General features: G+C 42.3%; 1 protein-coding gene across 3 annotated transcripts in view; it reads right to left on the bottom strand.

The window, feature by feature from the left end:
- CALU (calumenin) overlaps positions 1-17391 on the bottom strand; it is a 35847-nt gene extending 18456 nt beyond the window's left edge. The window contains exons 1-2 of one of the 3 annotated variants that reach the window (XM_065551843.1): positions 17199-17391; positions 5930-6168 (exon numbers count right to left, since the gene is read on the bottom strand). The gene's annotated coding sequence lies outside the window, so the exon portion shown is untranslated. The remainder of the gene's footprint in view (positions 1-5929; positions 6169-17198) is intronic. The other 2 variants (XM_065551831.1, XM_065551835.1) reach the window with 2 other exon arrangements.
- Positions 17392-17880: the final 489 nt, after the last annotated feature.

The raw sequence follows: 17880 nt of genomic DNA, 5'->3' as shown, positions 1-17880 counted from the left end.
CCCCGATATAACAGTTTCACCTATAATGCAGTAAGATTTTTTGGCTCCCAAGGACCGTGTTATATTGGGGGTAGAGGTGTACATTAATTACAATGTTATTAATGCAAAGAGAAGTTATGAAAACAGAGCAAGAGTTAAATCTGGAGTGGTTCAATATGATCAGAATCCTTTCCCCTTTCCACCCTTCCAAGATAAGCTCTAGCCTTCTGAGCAGTACCCATTCTTAATAGCACGTACATAGCTGATGAACCATTTGTTGTTAATATTATTCACCAGAATTATAAATCAAATGAAAATTTCCCCACCTTCCTGCCATTCTCCCAAGCAGTGGCACCTAGCTAGTTTTTAAACAAAGCCAAGATACAGCACATTCATCTTAAGAGAGCTTTGTTTTCAAAACCTCCCTTGGAATCCATGCAGTCATGTCTTTTGTTACTACTTCACTTGCAACTGGTTGTACTAGAATTTAAGGTAGTGTTTTTAAAACTAAGTTATTTATTGCAAAACTTCTTGTGTTTTAAAAACAGAACAAAAGTCTGATGGTTTAGAACAAAGTACGGGGCTTTTCTATTCCCAGGATTGCCCCAAATCAGTGTTTTACTTTAATAAAGGGACACTCGTTTAACAAAAAGGTAACAAAGTATAGTTTAAGCTAGCCACTTTGAAGTAATGACATTTAAATTTCATATATTAAAAGCTACTATAATATCTGAGTGTAATAATACCTCCAGCAAGACACTGTTTACTGTCTGTGGGAGGGGGTGACAACTGAACTCCATTATAACATTCCTATTCTTTCATGCAGACAGACTTGTGCAGACAGCATGGTACAATCCTAAACGTTCTCAGCCATTTCATTTATAAACATCACATCAACTCCACTCTCTACAGGTGTAATCAGTATCAGCGGTCTAGAAAGTATATAGATAACAGGCCCATAAACACTGACATAGCTGTGAAGAAGAAGTATGAGATACTTAAACTTCCTGTGATAACACTTTCCAATGATAATGAACATGTTGCAAGCGACTGACTTCCCCTCCCCAAAGAGGCATAAATTGGATAAACAACACACTAGTGTTTTATGAACAATATGTGGATTCAGTGTCAATACAAAACATACTAGTAGATTTGCTCTGTCGCTGGTCTAAAACTAGCAACGCTGCACCCATTGTTTAACCTTGTAAGTCATACAACACTCAGCACATCATCTACTATATTCCTTCTGGAAATTATGAACATTAGTCTTCATAAGCTTTTGGCTAGAGGGGATATTAAGGGCCTAATTCAGCTCCTAGTGGGAGACTTTCCACCTACTTTAATGGAAGTCAAACTAACTTACCAGAATAGCTTTGTATCAGTGACTCATTTTTGTAGATGAAGCTGTCGAACAGCTTACAGTACAATTTAGCCAAGAGGGGGTGGGACTCTGCTCTAAACTCTGGAGCGTCTAACTGTCAGGTTTGTGCCATTTGGTTGGTTCCTAGAATTCCAGCAATATTGGTCCAACCTAGAATCATTTTTTAATCATCCTGTCAGAGGCACTCAGCCTTAAGGAATCTGAGAATGAAGTCACTGAAGGGAGTTGCAGAGAACTGTAAAACAGCAGCTGCATAATGCCCTGATGTTCTACTTGCCTAAGGATGTTGCATGGTCACTAGGGCTAGTGGTTTGCGATAGGATACGCCAAGTCACAGGATTGTCAGGACAAAAGGTAACAAGCATGGTTTTACAGAAAAAGTCAGACACATCTGATACTTTTTCAATAATAGTTTACAACCATTTTACTAATAGTTTTAGTTCATCCCCACTGGAGTCCATGACAAGTCAGTCGCCCTAGTTTACAAGAGTTGTGCTCTGAGCCTCCCCAGTAGAATAAGTTTTAACTCGGGCAGCTATTAAGGCTTTGGGTAAAGATGGTTCCATTATTTGATACCACATCCAGCTACCTATGGGCAAGACTCCCAAATCAGAAGTCATGGATATTTTAAAAACACAAGTCATGGAACTCTTCATAGCCATAAGGAAAATGCAGCTTCATCACATATTGATGCACAATGCAATGCATCACAGCACAATTAAGACACGATGCTTCAGTTCTTTTGTGATTCCTTACAACTCTGATACATTCCTTTCTTTCCCACTCTAACGCCCTGCCTGCTGGGAAGGACAGGCCTCATCAGGGTCCCATTTCCTCAGCACTCCCCTCATCGCCTCATGTCTTATGGAATGCTTATGGAATGCTCCTGGAGTCAACACTCCATTCACTTTCAGCTCAGGCAGAGCACAAGGACCTGTTCCAAATACATCCGTGGAGTCTATAAGAACGGCATGTTAGACCTCATGTGGCTCTCATCACAGGGTGAACGCCAGTTCAGTTGACAATGTGAAGATCACCAGAAAGACAGTGACTTCAGGGAACAGCCAAAAGCAGTTCTGTAAAAACCCTGGAGCAAGAACCTTCTCGACTCCGAAGGCTGTGCTCTTTCAACAGCAGAGACACACAAACATGCCAGCCACAAGGATCAGTTTTAGTAGTGTGTTAGGACTGACCAAGCACAATCCCAGTTCAGATTCAAAAAGAGCGACGAAAGCGCCGTTCACATGTAAAACAAGGGGAAATGGCGTGTCAGAGGGATGGGTGGGTTCCAATTCCCATTCGGACATTTTTACCCTAGTCCCCACTCTTCCCATCGCCGGCTTTTTCTAGCCAATAACTTAGCAGAACTGTGCGATTAAAATGCAAAGCAACGATGAAACCTAAAGGTGAGAAAAGCAAAGCAACTTGAGAAGAGGAGCTCTTGCATATCTCTGCATTCTGTAACCCATTTTCTGAGCCGCCCATTTCTCTTGCACATGCTCATGCACCTCTTGATCTGTCCCACTAGAACACTTTCTTCACAAAAGCAATACAAACAAGCTGGTTTAATTTTACAACTGACAGCCCAAGAAAAGCTTGTTACACAAGCATGAAGAGCAACTTGCATTCTGAAAAAAAACCAGTCATTCATTGCCTTCGCAGCACTGGGAGCCAAGCACTTTGGAAGTTATGAAAAAGTGTTGGTTGGCACAGTGAACACCCAGGTGTGATTTCCAAGGCAGTCTTTTGCTCCTTGAGCTGAGTGTGCCACAGAGAGGAAACATATGAATTCCAGACAGGAGGCAATCATTTTCTCATGTCAAACAAAGGCAACCCCTGATCCCTCCTTCAATAGGGATCAGGGGTTGCCTTTGAGTTAAGTGTTTCAATAATCTTCTAATCTAATCTTCCTCAGCCTGAAAGAGTATGATTGTAACAAGCACTTGAGGTTGTGGGTGTATATTTTAAAGTTAGGAAAAACTTACTCCATAGACATGCTACTATATAACTGTCAATTTTTAAGAAAACACACCTTCATCTGAAGCATATGGTATTGGTGACAGGGACAGAAAACTAGACTAAAATGGATCATTGAATGCCTCGTAATTGTCAGGCCCAGGAAATTAGAGAGAAGTTGGCCCAACAACAGATATTACCTCACCCACCTTGTCTCTCTAAATGGACCATTGGCTGATACAATATGACAATGCCTATGTTCCTACCATCAGGATTCCTTTAGGAACCTGGAGGAACTGAGATGGAGAACAGAAGAAAAATACAATGAAGGTGACCTAATGTGCAATAACGTCATACTAGGATTTTAAAAACAAGGAAACTTACAAAAGGGTGCTAAGTATTAGTTTTTCCAAACAAAAATGGCACCAGTTCAAAGAACTAAAACAAGTATTTTACGTAGACACACTCAGGTAGTTTATTCTTGAAATTCAGGCTTTTATAAAAAGGAAGTCTTTGCAAAGTCTTACAGAAAAGTTTTTTTTAAGTGCCAATCACTAGTTTAATTTGGACTTAAATCTTTCTCCAGTCAGTCCCTGCAACATGAACATTCCATCTTTGTGCAAAGCATAGGGCACATATCGTCACCTCAGTAATGTCTCAAAAACCAATTGTCCTACATTTGCTTTTGTTTGTGTCACTTAGAAGCATTTTGGGGCAGGAGGCCTGTCTTGTCTGTTTACAGAGCACCTTCTTACATTTATGATGCAAGAATTGTGCATGAGAATTAAAAAGTGAAATTGATTAGCCTAATTTAATTGCCAAGCTGAGGGAAAAAACACGAAGTGAAAACTAAATTGCAAAAAGCAGTTTATGTTGTAATAATTTTTAGTGTTAATACCATAAAGACATTTATGTAAGTTTTACAGTTTTTAACTTGATATAGTCCCTAAAATAAAGCTGAAAAATGTTATATTAGAGCATCTGGCAAGTTGTGTGTGGAGGTGTCATAGGTGGGGCACTCACAAGAGCCACTTCAACAACAGCTTTTAGTGCTGGGTAGGCTTCTGCTTCAAAGTGTAAACCCAAATATAAGCCACAGTGGTGAGAGGTGCAGCTATGTGACACTTGGACGGAAGGGAATGCCCTGCTATGCCCCAGCTCTTACTGTATCCTTCTCAAGGTCATATCCTGGCGTTATCAATGGGAGCCAATTCAAGTGAAAGTAGTAAGACAAAAGTTAATTAAAAAGTATGCTATTTTCACTAGCTTGTGCCAATGGGTGTGTTTTTTGTGCAGCAGTTGCCTCCTAGATGGGAATTAATATGGCTAGAGAGCCCAGCCGCTGCCAGGGAGTTTTAGTTTTCCCTTAAGATAGAAGCCAAGCTTTGTTCAAATAATGACAGCTTGCCAGCACCCAGTTACCTTAAACTGTATGGAGTTGAGCAAACAGCAAAGATATTGATTTTGATTTAGACATTGTACCGATCTGTAGCTCACTAGGCTCTTGGATATTATAAGCCCAGCATCAGCGTTCCCTCCAATTCTTCCCCACAGGCGTGCGGAATGAATTTTGTTATGTAAACCAATATGGAGGTGATGCATGTGACACACCACCTCCATATTGGGGCACATAACAAAATTCATGTGGCGGGGGTGGGCCCGAGGGGTTCGGAATGTGGGAGGAGGCTCAGGGCTGGGGCAGAGGGTTGCGGTGCGGGCAGGTGAGGACTCCGGCTGGGGGTGCGGGCTCTGGGGTGGGGCCAGGGAAGAGGGGCTCAGGGTTACGGTGCAGGCAGGGGAGGACTCCGGCTGGGGGTGTGAGCTCTGGGGTGGGGCCAGGGATGAGGGCTGGGACAGAGGGTTGGAGTGGGAGGGGGGGTGCGGGCTCTGGCTGGGGTGCGGGCTCTGGGGTAGGGCCAGGGATGAGGGGTTTGGGGTGCAGGCTGTGCCAGGGAGAGAGGACTCCCCCCAGTTCCCTCTCCCTGCAGCAGCACCTGGGGGGAAAGGGGGTAGGCACCTCTCCCCACTGCAGCAGTTCTGGGGCTGGGGCCATGGGACAGATGCCTCTCCTCCAGCTGTAGCAGGTCTGGGTTGGGGATCAGGGGAGGGGTGCCTCTCCCCACTGGCCGTGGCAGGTCTGGGGCTGGGCTGGGAGCTGGGGAAGGGATGCCTCTCCCGCCAGCCACAGCACGTCCGGGGCTGGGCTGGGGAGAGGCATCTTAATAGCTGCTGCGTGGCCACACAACTTAGAGGGAACTTAGCCCAGCATACAATGTTTTAACTGGATATGTGAGGCGAGACCATATTGCATGATGAGACCTATAAAGAAACAGCTCCATATTAAAGATGAGAAGTGCCGCAGACAACCTATAACTTAGCAAGGCTACATTTGGCTTGCGAGTCACATTTGAGCCACTACTGACTTTTGAACCCCATTTATAGTTTTAAATTTAGAACATTTGTACCAGTCAACTGGTACAGAAGAAATATCAATATACTTGAGTTTTAGGATTATACTCAAAGAATGGGAAAACTATTTTGCAAAATTCCAGATGAGTAAAAGTGTGAGGTAGTTCTTCTCACATGAAGTAAAAAGCTAGTTAATTTCCTTACCCAAGTCTCTCCTTGCTCTCCTCTGGTGTCAGCTGGTCAAAGGTTTTGGCCTCATCTGCACCAAGGAAAGCATCATGGTCGTACTCAAAGTTCTGTGCATCATCATGGACTTTGTCACTGAGTTGCGGGTCATGGTGAACACGGTCCTTCTTGTCCGTGGGTTTGGTCAGGACACAGACCGCACAAAGGGATAGGTACACAAGAAAACTGCTGAATGGTCATGACGATTCAAGATGAACCTTTGGGATATTAACAGAAAAGTCATTTAGGGGTTTGCTTCTCCCAAGAGTACTCATTCAGATTCAATTTTCTGTGTTTAATAATGAAGAATGGATGAATCGCAGACACCCGCAATTTCTGCCCAACTTTTCATTCTTGTTCTGCCTTATTCACCCACAGATTACAAGCAGCCACTGCATTTCAATATGGCCCCCTCTGAGGCTCTCAACAACACCCCACAGATCTGCCTTCAGCAAGGCTCTTCCAAGACCTTTGTTGTCAATGTCCACAACTAGTATCTTCACATGCTTTAAAAAAATACAACTGAATCTGTTTGAAGTTATGGGAGTTTGAAAATTGCATACTGAACATGCACAAGCTTTTGCTGTGTTTCCAGGTGCACACAAGTGTGTTATGCATGCATGCACACACCCACAAATTAAGTCTGCAATCTTCAAAACTGATTTGCTCATATCAATTGTCCATGCCTTTTAAATTACAGCCAATTTCTTATAAGCTTGTTCTTATTTTGTAGCTCACAATAAGACCTAAACAATTTGAGCCAAGTTTGAAGTCAGTTGGGTCAATAATTTTAAAGTTATTAATATTTAAAATTGACAAGTCTTGGTTAACCGTTATCTCATACAGGTTTGTTCTGTTTTGTTTAAGTTTTTATATCATGCCCATCAGCAGGATATACAATTGTCTTGCAGACATAAGGAATCCCACTGAAGTCAATGGGTCTAAATATTAGTGGATCCCATTTAAGGATTGGGTCCTTCGCCTACTAGACAGACATATTAAGCCTTTGGTAAATGGTTGCTTTTTTAAGTATATGTTCTACACTACAAGTGTTATAGTGGCACAACTGCAGCACAGACACTTGCTACAGCAACAGAAGAATTATTTTCGGGTCACTGTAGTAAATCCACCCTTCCCAGAGGCAATAGCTAAGTTGATGGAAGAATTATTCCATCGACCTCTTGGTACTTACACCAGAGCTTAGGTCGACAGAACTACATCTCGGGGGGGGGGGGGGGGGGGGGATTTTTACATCCCTGAGGAACGTAGTTTGATTGATCTAAGTTTTAGGTGTTGCTGAGCCATAAGTCTACAAATGCATAGTGCACTAACGACACAGAGGCAACAGCTGGCCTTTGTCACCTGGGTCCTGTCGGTCACAGAACTAGGATATTCTCCCCATCATTTTTTTCCCCCTTAATAAATCCTGGGGGACCAGCAGCAAAAATCTACATTACTACCTTAAAGTTGCAATGTTAAGGACTAAATCAAAACACAATCAAGTTATACTATCTAATCCTATGATTCACCAGATTTAACGTCTATTAAAAAGATGCTCTATTTCTTTTCAAATGTGAGGAATTATATTAGTATCACCTCTATCGGAGGTGCAGCAATATTGAATAAAAACAAAACCCCAAAGATGTACAGCCCTCCAGACAAACACTTAGTTCACCACTGTCAAACTCATTCTGTGCAGAGGGCTGAATTTCACTTTAAATTGTTTTCTGTGGTTTTGGGAAATTTTTAAGACTACATACTCTTCTTGATCTACAACAGAATGCCTACTGATGTCAATGTAAAGTCTGCACAAAGATTAATGGTAGAATGTAGTGTTAATACAGAAAACTAACATTTTGTTTCAGTAACTTCTTGTATTCGGCATCACTCAATGGGAAAACTCTCACTTTTAGGAGGCATTGTTCCCCAACCCCAACCTCCTTTCTCTACTTCTCATCCCTCTTCTCTGGGTTTTTATATTGCTTCTCCTTTCTTCCTTCTGCATTTCCTTCACTGAAGTAACTCCCAAATCCACCCACTATGGTTTCACTCCTACTCTTTCCCTATGTCATCTGCAATGATCAGAAACAAATTAGTTAATGACGACATTTAAAATTGTATCATTAAGCTTTAGAGTTAACACACCAGTTAGATTAATAGGGACAGAGGAGGTACACCTGAGCACAATTGTTTCAGGCTGTCTGCAGACTCAGGAAGACAACGTGGCTATTCACAAAGCAAATTTGGCAACCACGAGAGCTAGAAACTGTTTTTTCAAACAAAATTCTGCAGAATCTAAGATTTTAACATTCCATGTAAGCCACATCCTGCCCACACAGCCTTATGGTTTGACACCATTGATCTAGATCAGGGATCGGCAACCTCTGGCACGCAGCCCACCAGGAAAAGCCCCTGGCAGGCCGGGTCTGTTTGTTTACCTGCAGCGTCCGCAGGTTTGGCCCAACGCAGCTCCCGCTGGCCACGGTTTGCCTTCCCAGGCCAATGGGGACTGCAGGAAGGGTGGCCAGCACATCCCTCGGCCTGCACCGCTTCCCGCAGCCCCCGTTGGCCTGGGACGGTGAACTGCGGCCAGTGGGAAGCTGCGATCGGCCGAACCTGCAGACGCTGCAGGGAAACAAACCAGCCCAGCCCGCCAGAGGCTTTCCCTGACAGGCCGCGTGCCAAAGGTTGCCGATCCCTGACCGCGATGCTACTTTACTGCCTCCAAATTAAACATAGGTGCTATTTCCAAAAGTGACCAAGTTGAAGGTTGCAGTCAAATTAGACATTATACATTGCAGACAGCAACAGAGGGTCCTGTGGCACCTTTAAGACTAACAGATGCATTGGAGCATAAGCTTTCGTGGGTGAATGCCCACTTCGTCAGATGCACGTAATGGCGATTTCCATTCCAGCCGTGTTAGCAACAGAGGGCCCTGTGGCACAGGCTTTTTACAGATCCAGACTAACATGGCTACCCCTCTGATACATTGCAGACAGGTACTACAACAATGCCCAGCCTGGATTAAAAGACAATGAATGGCTTGTGAGTTGTGCAAATACACATTAAAGGCTAATGTTTAACTTGGTACAGTTCAAATATTCAAGTTTGATTTATTAGATTCATGCAGTATGAAGATTCAACTTTTTACAGCCATCATAGCCCTAATTGTCCTTAGCCCAACACATCCAATACAAATAGGTAACAGCAACTGTAGACTATTTATTTTGAATCCTGATCAGTTAGTTCAGTAGTCTTCAAACCCTAGAATCAGATTACAAATGCACATCTCTTCCCCGCACCCCAAATCTTTCTAGGAGACAGATATTACGTAAAAGTGGACTCATGAAGGGAACTATTCTAGTCTCCCCAGGTAAGCAATTGTCTCTCCCATCTCCCACACAAATATTTCCTTTGATTATGAAATTAAATGAAATTGAAATGAAATTAATGGAGATATCCCACCTCCTAGAACTGGAAGGGACCTTGAAAGATCATCGAGTCCAGCCCCCTGCCTTCACTAGCAGGACCAAGTACTGATTTTGCCCCAGATCCCCAAGTGGCCCCCTCAAGGATTGAACTCACAACCCTGGGTTTATCAGGCCAATGCTCAAACCACTGAGCTACCCCTCCCCCCAAATTATCTGATTTAATTAGTCATAACTTGTATTTAGAAGTATGAGTAGGTAACATGCATATACCCAATATGCACTCACATTCACCCACTATGGTACAAGTGGAGACGTTTACATAAAGAGTAAAGTCCTGCAAGAAGACCTTTATAAAACTAAGTTCTATTTCATAGAAATAGCAGTCATGAAAAAAGCCTCCCACATTAGTTTAAACTACTTCAAGAGGTTAAAAAGCCAACAACAACAAGGAAAGTTTGCCATCCTTTAAGCAAGTGAAACAAGTAGGAAAAGTTAAATAAATAAATACTTGAACAATTACTTGAGTCTTCTTGTAACGTCACAGCATTTCTGTTGTTTAAGTGGAGCACAACCACATTACAAATATTAGTTAAGTTGATGTAAACAACACAGTAAGGAATAATAGCCAATGGATTTGTGCAGTCTGTTTGCCACATGAATCGCTGTGAAGTTGTTAGGATGAGATTCAATGCCACATTCAACACAGATGTAGGTTTCCCAGGCCGTGGAAGAGATTAAAGGTTATTATGACAGAAGAAAGAATCGGATGAAGATAATCCTGCTATGTAACAAATATTCACACCCAGAGGATATGAAATTAAAACAGGTGGAACAAGCAGCCCTGACAAAGAGCTCCACCATTCATATTAAGCAAGAGCTCTGTATTTGGAGTTGCCAGTCTCAAAGCAGATCGCATTATAACTTGTGATATTGAGGCTAGACATACAGTGGTTATAAATAACAACGCCTATATATCAATCATGGTACGTCTTCACGTTCTGGTTCTTATTTATGAGAAGATTTAGAAGAATCAGGAGGTACTCAGAGTGCCAGAATAAAATAAAGGTATAGTGAGACTTCAAAGATTTGGACTGTTTTGCTTAGAGAGATGTATAAGAAAGAATATTACAGAGGACATGCAGCTTAATGCATGGTAAAGAGAAGGCAAAAGAGGAGCCCATATTTAATTACTCATAATACAGGAACAAAGGGACATTAAAATGAAATCTAAAGGCTGCAAATAACTAATTGTGCCCTCGCATACACACACAATTCATAATTAATCTGACTTCATTATCACAAGGTATCATTGAGCCTGGGGATTTAGGAAGGTTTACAAGAGAATTAGATATTTGTGGATAATACGACCATCTACAGTTATGTTACCAGAACAGACTGATTTAAATCAGAGTGATTTGAGTGACTGATTTTAATCATGATTTAAATCAGCAAGCAGAAAACCTTGATTTAAATAATTAGTTTTAATCGTTTATTTGTACTTCAATTATTTTCTTAAAGAAAGTTGATTTTACTGGTTAGTAACCATTAAAATATGTTGATTTGCAATTAAATATAGATTTTTATGCTAAATTTGGTGCTTCTTTTTGCTAACCAGAAGGATACACTATAGCTATACGTTTATTTAAGCAATTATATAGCTTAATTTACATTCATTCAGATTCTTAATTTTTACATTTAATATGCTAGAAAATAGTGAATGATGTATTTCTTATTTACAAATTTCTTTACTTGTGATTTGTGTCAAGCTCAGCATTTTTTAAAATTTAAGTACCTTAAATGTGCTGGATACATGAGAAAAGAATAATCAAAAAATAATTTTAAATGCAAGACAACTGATTTTATGAAACAAAAATATCTATAGGTAGTGATGGTTTCTGGTCACCATGTCCTTCAAAATTTCAGAACTAGTAGATCTCATCCTATCACACCTAGTTTTTATTCACAGATTGGAAGAAGAAAACAAGCTTTCCTGCTGTTTTCAACTCTCAATTGGTTTCTTAATTTTGAAGGCACTAGTAGTAACTGAACTGAATTCGCTGAATAAACAGAAATGAAGAAAACATTCTCTCTGTACCGGTAGCAGAAGCTACTGCTGTCAGAAGCTGGTTTAGCACTTCAGCAAACTCTGGTTCCAGGTGCTCAGCCATTGACTTCCATCAGTTCAGTGGTCTGACTTTCTTTAAAACTTGGTGGTAAACATGCACTGCTTAATACTATTTTTTGTGTTTAAGTTAAATGATTTTAATATATGGTCAGTTTAAGCCTTAATATAGGCTGTCAATTGCAAACAGGGTTGTTTCTAAAAAATAAACCTGTATTGACTTTAAATTTTATAAAAAATCCAATTTAAATAGAAAATAGGATTTTTTTAAACAAATCATCAATTTTTATCAACCCTGTATGCTACACAGCAAAAGGGTTGGGTTTTTGCTTAATTAATGTAAATCTGTATGCTTAGCGGCATTAAATCGAACACAAAATGAACAAGGTTAAGAAAGAAACTTTTATGAATAGGTTATTCCATAACTATTCATTGTAGGGTTTCTTTTACTTTCTGCTGAAGCATCTGGCTTTTGCCAAAGCCAAGTTACAGGATTTGATGGACCCCCGGTTGAATCCCATGTAGCAAATCTTGTGTTTCCTATAAATGCCTTAAACCAAGCCTGCCTAACAGAACAAGGAGCAGACAGAGAAAGAAGGTAAGATTTAGAAAGGCAACCAACCTACTTTCTGATCAAATTTAACTGCACTTCATAGGTCTGTATGGAAAACAAACGCATAAAAGCATTTCCTTCCTCACCGCTAGACGATCAAACATGAAAATTATGATGGGTAGGCAATTGTTCTGTTTGATTTAATTTAGGGACCATGCTGCAATTGCAACATTATTGTTCGTTATTTCCAGTTTTGATATTTTAATCAAGGAACATAACTGTACTACTTTAAACAAAAAGTTCTGCCTGTAAATATCTCAAAATGCTTTACAAACACTAATTCAGGTTTCACAACACTGCTCCAGCCATAGACATTATGGTTATGAAAATTATTAGTACTTATCTACTGCTTTACATTTTCAAAGCTCTTACAAACACAAGAAATGTGATAGCAGATGCTTCAGGGAAAAATTTAAATATTCTATAATGAAACTGAAAATTTCCAGAAATGCCTCCTGGTAAAGGAAGTTTTTCACCAACCTCAGGAAGTTAGCAGTTGGCTTAATTCCTGAAGCATGAGGGTTTATATCTTTTATGAATATTTATCCTAATGCAAATAATATCCATAATTTTGTTAAAGTGTCTAATCCTACTAAGCTGTTGACCTCAGTATCTTGTTGTTCAGTTCATTCCATGAGTTAACTAAGCATCACATGAAAAAGCATTCCCTTTTATAAGGTTTAAATGTGTCGCTTTTTTGTTTGCTGTATGTCCCTGTGTTCTTGTATTATGAGAACGATTAAGCAGGAACAGCCAAATGACTCTCTCTATGCTACGTCATTTTTATATTTCTCTGTTTTGTGTCATGTTTTTTTCTACTCTCTAAATTAAGTTGTCCTAACCTTTTTAATTGCTCCTCATGTAAAAGTCTTTCCATGCTTCTAGTCAATTTTATAGCCCTTCTCTGAACCTTATGAGCTGGGATGACCAGAACCAAACACAGTATTCAGGTGGAGAGTAACCATCATATTAAGGTGTCTCCATATTACAATTATGTTTTGAAACCAGTTTGTAATGGTTTTCATATAACCCTGTTACAATGACGGAAGCAGAATTGTGTCCACTGAATTTTTTCTGCCTTAGAGATGCCTGAATCATCTATGAGTCCACCCCTCAGATGCAGCCTACCCTATATTAAGCAGCATTTTCTGGGAAAACTCATAGCACTCTAATGACATGCACATTGAACGTTTCACGTTGATAATACTCCCAGCTCTCTGTGTTAGGACATACCAGAGTGTAAAGGGAAACCTGCAAAACAAAACACTGTCCTATCCACACCAGAAAAAAACCCGCAAAAACCACAGGTTTGCAAGACTGGTTACAGGAAGACAAACATGGGTCAGACTAGTCTTCTGGTAGGGAGGATGCTGCTAGATGCCAAAACTGCAGAGTTTCATCCATGCTGTATGTGGACACAAACGACATTCTGAAACAGTTAGTTGGTTCTAACCTGTAAAGTTGTAGCATGGGCAGGACCGTAATCATTTCAGGGTGGATAAAAATCAATGATTTTTTTTTTAATAAAAAAAATTGATTTTTTTTAATTCAAAACGATTTTTTTATAAAATGCTTTGAGGAAAAACCTACCTAAAGATGTTTTAATTAAGATTAATTATAGCTGAAAGATATCCCATCATGGAATAAGGATTATAAATTTTAATTCTATAGTATGAGACAATATATTCATGTCATGTTTAAGAAAAGTTTTGTAAATGAGTTCCAATAGTTCATGGATTAGGGACCCAATTTTATGGGGCTCCAGGGGCTTCTGTATAGATTATTTAGGTTAATCTTTCTATCTACCCAATGGGACTCAGTGCTCAGTCTAGAAGAGACCATCAGAGATGCTTAGTTTTGCAGTTCTCAAACTGTGGATTTGTCTCTCCAGAGGTAACATGCTTGTTGACAGCACAAAATGTTTTTAAATAAATAATATATAGAGGTGAGAAATAACAGACCTCAACTCTATTGTCCCTCTGCCAATTTGTGTACACAGCGTCAATCCCTTACCTGTCTCTAAAAGTGCAAAGTTTCAAAAAGTTCAATGAATAGAAGATTGTTGGGGGCGGAATAGATCTGGACTAGGGGAAGAAGTCTGGAGATAAATGTGAGAAGTGAGGGACATAATATTTTAACAAAACCTGGATTTTTTTTTTCAACAGCAAAAATATCCTTAATACTTAATGTTGTTGTTTTAATTAAATAAAACAATTTAAATGTCTGTCTGGTGATGTTTTCCTCCTAATACAGCATGTCAAGAAAATCCTCCAAATATTAATGATTAACCTGTTAAATTGGAGATAGTTCACCTCCCAATGACTTCATAAATATCTGCTTCAATTACCTTTGGTAAATGAAATAACCAAACAATCGCTCATTTTTCTGATATAGCTATAAAACTAATCTGAAAAGTTTTCAAAATAAATCACTGTTTAAAAATGTATAGGGTGTACCTTCTACAAATGAAACCTACATCTCTGAGTTGTGAAGAATATATATTAAGGTTATAACAACCAACAAGAATGCACTTTTACGTAGAAAACCATGATTAAATCAAGTCTTCCTGACCAGTGATTTAAATCAATTTGATTTAAATCATATCCACCCTGAATCATTTTCACACTATCCAAATATTAGACTCTCTGACACAATCTCATACCCAGATCAGAGATTTTGTTCCAATGCAATGTTGTAAACAAGAGAAAAATCTTTAGGTCAAGTTATTACTAACGAGAAAGTTTTCTGCAAGTCATCAACAGTTCTGTTTATAGAATATGACAAAACTTTTGCAACATCTAAAGACCCTCTAACTTACGTTACAATCAATAGGAAAAGCAAGCCACCATTTATTTACCTCACTGATGTAAGTTTTTTCCACTAAGTCACAATAAGCAAGCCATGAACAGTATGTTTATAATCAACACCAGCCCACTCTCTGTTAAGCTACCTGCATAAATGGGTACTGGGGTTCATCACTGAGTACTAGGAAGTGGTAATTAATGGCTTGGAGTCGAGAGATCTGTACTTGCAACAACACGAGCTCATAGCAATTTTAACTTGTTTACAACCTTCTGAATGCTGATTTCCTGTTATTCCTTTCTTGCAAATAAGCATTTGCAGCAAGAGGTCACTCACAACAGTGCAACACCTGAACGGCTCTTTGGCACCGTGTATAAGGGGGTCCTGGCCTATGACTAGAACTCCTAGGTGCTACATCCGAAGAAGTGGGCTGTAGTCCACAAAAGCTTATGCTCTAATAAATTTGTTAGTCTCTAAGGTGCCACAAGTACTCCTGTTCTTCTTTCTAGGTGCTACAGTAATACATTAAAAAAAAAAACCTCTTCCAGCACACAGAAAAAACATGGACACCACAGCTCAATAAAACTTGAAATTATGCTCAAGTTTGTCTTAATAATATTGACATGGAAACAGCCCATGGCCTATTGATCTGTCTTGTCACATAGAAACATTAGGTCTTTACTCATGATCCTGGTTGAAAATCAGGAGGTGCAGTACATACATACTCGGCTGGTGGTGGAGAGAGGGAATGCTTGACATTACTCAAATGACTGCTCTAGTCAAATACAAAAAAAATATTTACTGGCTTTGAAGTTTTCCATTTCAAAAGCTGGTGGTTACAGCAAAGGTCACTGCTGTATAGGCTGGGCAAGGGGGAAAGAATGCAGCAACCCTTAGCATGAGGCATGGAGAAACAGCTGTAGTATCCAACTGTTTTCATAGAGATGACTATTTTAGAGAGATTACTTCACATGCCCCCATGTAGCTAGTATGTTAATTCACAGATCCTCTGGGAGAAAGTATCATAGAAATGCAAAATTATTTATTTAAAGGCATTTATACAGGTTTTTTATCAATTCAGTATCTAAACTCTATTTAGTTTTAGTAAACATCAGTATGAGTAATGGTGAGAAACAGTACAGCAATTTACTGTGTATGAAAAAAAGATTCATTCACCCACACAGCTGACATTTCAACAGCTTGAAACCTTATTTGGCTCTTCTGTTAACATTCAGTGAACAATGAGACATGCTGTTTTTTTATGAAATAAGATTCAATTTTGCAGTGGCGCACCTCCTCTTAATCGCTCAAGGGGTGATGCAATAAATCAGCATGAACGACCAGCCAGTGAGCCAGGGGCCATTCCAAATACACGCACAGGGTCACATCCTAGGTCTAAAGAGCTTTAAGTAGTGACAAACTTCAGGCCCTTTTAAGTCATACAAGCAGCACAAGTCAAGTCACAGGTAAGCGCCTGGTGGGCAGGGCTAGTCTTGAGGGTGTCAGGGTTGGAAGGGACCTCAGGAGGTATCTAGTCCAACCCCCTGCTCAAGGCAGGACCAACCCCAACTAAATCATCCCAGCCAGGGCTTTGTCAAGCTGGGCCTTCAAATCCTCTAAGGAAGGAGATTCCCCCCCCCCGGTAGCCCATCCCTAAAACTGTCAGAAGCTGGGCTTGGACGACAGGGGATGGACCACCCAATAACTGCCCTGTTCTGAAGCCCCTGGCACCAGCTGTTGGAAGGCGGATACTGGGCTCGCTGGACCCCTGGTCTGTCCCTGGTGGGTTCTCACTGCAGTGCCCGGGGCCGAACCCACAGAGGAGGTTTGTCGGTAATGGAGGCGCTTGTTGAATTAAGTCTCATGCCGCCAGCCCCCGCTCTCAGGGCCCCTAAAGCCCCTCCCCCAACGGCGGCCCTGGCGCTGTGGTTCTGAGGCCGCCAGCCGCTGCCCCGCCCGCCCCCCACCGACCCGGGCCGGCCGCGCCCGCGCCACGCAGGGGCAGTTCCACACGGGCGGGCCACGGGGTCGGGGCCCGGACGGGCGGCCTGGGGGCGACCCACGCCAGGGCCGGGCGGGGGCGAGGCACAAGGGCGCGACCCCTCACTCAGCCCGAGGCCCCCCAGGGTCGCCGCCCTGCCCTGAGCCCCAGGGCCCCCAGGCCGGGAAGGGGCGCAGCGTGCGCGGCCCGGCCCAGGGCGGTCACCTCCCTCCTCCCGTCCCGGGAGACAGGCCCCGGCACCAGCGGGTGACGGAGGCCGACAAAGCCCCCCCGGTACCTTCTCCTGCCAGGCGCCGCTCCGGCTCCGTTCTCCCTCCGCTCGCCGCACTGACCGGAAACAGCGGCGCCAGCCCCGCCCACCACGCCCGCCCAATCAGGAATCGCCCTCGCCGCCACGCGCGGGGCGCGGATTGGCCGCCGCTTCCCCTTCCCCTTCCCTCCCGCCGCGCGGCGGCCCCGAAGCGCTGCGTCGACTGCGCCTGGATTGGCTGGAAAGCGCCACGTCCTCAGGCGCGCGCCGGCTCGCGGGTCCGCCCACTTCGGGGCTTCCCTCGTCCCTCCGCCCGCGCGCCGGCGCCGGAGGGGGTGTCTCTTCTCTGCGCAAGCGTCGGCTGAGGGCTGAGGCTGCCACGAGCGCAGAGGGATGAGGGCGGCGCGAGGGCAGGGAGTGACCGTTAGAAAGGGCGGGAAGAGGAGGCCATGACCGTTGTCTGAGTGGGCGGGGCGATCGTGTCAATGGGAAGCGAGGCCGCCCTGGGCTCTCAGGGCCTGTTCCATGGGGTCGCCTGCCTGCTCCCCTCATGTGACTGACTCGCCTTAGGAGTGGAGTCGGGGCAATGCATATCCCTGTGGTGCCGCCCATTTTCTGAGGCGAGCATCACCTCGGGCGTGGTGTCCCAGTGCTGCTGGGGAGCAGTCTGGTGGGCGTTCGGCCCCCTGAGCTGTGGCAGATAGATCGA

This window comes from Chrysemys picta, chromosome 1 (assembly GCF_011386835.1).
Source record: "Chrysemys picta bellii isolate R12L10 chromosome 1, ASM1138683v2, whole genome shotgun sequence".
Lineage (NCBI taxonomy): Eukaryota > Metazoa > Chordata > Testudines > Emydidae > Chrysemys > Chrysemys picta.
This window is presented reverse-complemented; position numbering and strand designations above follow the sequence as displayed.